We start from the raw sequence: 2,603 nt of genomic DNA, 5'->3' as shown, positions 1-2,603 counted from the left end.
TCTCAGTTCTTAATCGTGATTAATTTTCCATTCGTTGCCAGGTTGAGGGGCGGAGCGTAATTACAAAATCCATATTTCCTGTTTTAAACACGCTTTAAGTTTTATGTTGCGAAAAGAAGATTACGAACAAGAAAAAAAGGCTAAATATTTTGGCTTAAATGTAGACTTCTTTTCGCGAATTTCTAATTTAATATTAGTAAATATTAGTGAAAATGTGTTGTGTTAGTACTGTGAGCACAAACGAAAGTGGATATTTTTCCGAAAAGGACCGAAAACGGGGAAGTACGACTTTAGTTTTAATTTATCAAGTCCGTGATTCGTTTACTCGACAATGTTTAAATTTTGGAAAAAAATTCGAAACGGTTGAAGTTGATCGGTCAAAGCTATACATTTTCACGATATCATTAAATATAATTCAGACATAATTAATATTATTTATAATGCTCAAATATGGTAAGTAACTAATAATATATGATAATCAAACCGAAAACCGTTTTTCTAAAAACACGATGGTATTAAAAACAAAACAATTTATTTGAATATTGTTAAGTTAATCCTGAAAATGTCTTAATTTCGCGGACAAAATATGAAAAATAATTTTTGCAATGTTATCGTGACGTGCGATGACGTCACTGTCACGTGAGTTACCTGTCCAAAGGTCACGTTTTTCGGTCCTTCGTGTTCAGTTTTAATTTATGTTTGATGGCGACAAGATCGTCGCGTCCTTTTGGCGTAAGAGTAGAGCAATTTCGCGAGTTTCTAATTTATTATTAACAAATATTAGCGAAAATCTGTTGTGTTATTGCTGTGAACACGAAAGAAAATGGATATTTTTCCGAAAAGGACAGAAAACAGGGTAAGTAGGACTTCAGTTTTAATTTATCAGGTTCCGTGATTCGTTTATTTGAGGAAGTTTAAATTTTGGGGAAATTTTCAAAACGATTGAAGTTGGTCCAAAAAATTGGTTTAAAGAGTTTAGACAGTACTTCCCTCGCTGTCGGAAACGTGACGACTGCATGCCTATTATGTTTTTTTTCGCATTAGATTTCAAAGCATTCGGTTTTATAGTTTCTGATTAAATCAATAAAATAAATTTGCGCATTCATTAAATTTTTTGGTTCACCCTGTATATGCAAATCCAAAAAATATGAATGAATATTTGCAAGATATCAAAGCACTCGGTTCTGTAGTTCCTGATTAAATCAATAAAATAAATTTACACATTCATTATTTTTTTGGGTCACCCTGTATATGCATATCCAAAAAATATGAATGGAATGATAAATCACAACTACAGACTCATCATATTTTGTACATTTTAGATAGGATTTATTCAGCAAAATTTTGGGGTGACGTAATCAATTTTTTGGAGGGGATAACTAAATATATTGTGATTAAATTTTATCATGCTTATCATAACTGTAAACCATCTGCAAGATTTCAAAGCATTCGGTTTTGTAGATTCCAAATTAAATGTCAAAATGTTGTTTCATAATTTTGATCTTTTTTACAAAAATCTAGACGTTTCGGGTAAAATCTCAATTCGGAGTCATAAACTACATGTGTAAGACTATGTAATTTTATACAATTTAAAACCCAATTACTATGTACAATTTTGAAGTGACGTCATCACATTGGTGGTGGGGATGATTAGACAAATTTTGGTTAGCGTTTTACCATCTACACGATTTTCCTAATATAAATACAAAATTTCGCAACAATCGGTCCAGTACTTTCGGAGATTATCTGTCTAATAAAAATCCGGGACGGCAGACAGACGGACAGACTGACAGACAGATAGACATACGGAAACGGGAGACCTATTTCTTCATCTTCTAGGGGTCATGAAAGATCGAGGAAATGTAAAAGTAGAGAGTCGGCCGACGGACTCGATTACAATACTTCCTTTGCTTACGCTCGGGAAGTAAAAAGAGAAATGGGAAACTGTTAAGATCGGCTATAACAGATTAGTGATAGACGGAAAAGAGTGGAAATGGAATAAAAGGTAAATCCAAGAAGCAAAAAACTAAAGTGGCCAACTGGTAAAGGGAAATTGAAGACGGACCCGGCGAAGAAAACGAAATCGAGATTGAGATCAAAAACGGATAGTTAAGGGAGAACAATCTCTATACAAAAGAAAAGTGTTACTGTTAGTAAACTAGAAGATAAAGAAATAAAAGTGTATATGAAGAAGAAAACATTAGAAGTCTGGTAGGAACGGCAAACAATTACGGAATAGAAATCCTAGTATTACAAGAAACCAAACGAAATAATAATCAAATTGAAGAAATAGTAGATAATTTAATAAAAAATTTAATAGTGGGAATAAAATGTATGGCACTGGATTTTTATTAAATAAAGGAGGAGAAAGAAATCGAGGTCGACCATAGAAAATATGGATGAAGATTAAGAAAAGCTGAAATTAAGAACTGGACACGAAAAACGAAGGACACAAAAGTATGGGAAGAAATAGTGAAAGCCATTGAAGCTATAAACCTCTAAGGTTTTTAGTGCTGTTATAAAAAATTAAACTCGCAAATGGACGCTTTTACCTCCTTTGAGTCCTTTTATTGGTGTGTTCTTCTCATAGTATTTCTGCTCTA

Source organism: Zophobas morio, unplaced genomic scaffold, assembly GCF_036711695.1.
Source record: "Zophobas morio isolate AGI-343-1 ecotype UQ-CSIRO unplaced genomic scaffold, CSIRO_AGI_Zmor_V1 ptg000024l, whole genome shotgun sequence".
In the NCBI taxonomy this organism is placed as follows: domain Eukaryota; kingdom Metazoa; phylum Arthropoda; class Insecta; order Coleoptera; family Tenebrionidae; genus Zophobas; species Zophobas morio.
This window is presented reverse-complemented; position numbering follows the sequence as displayed.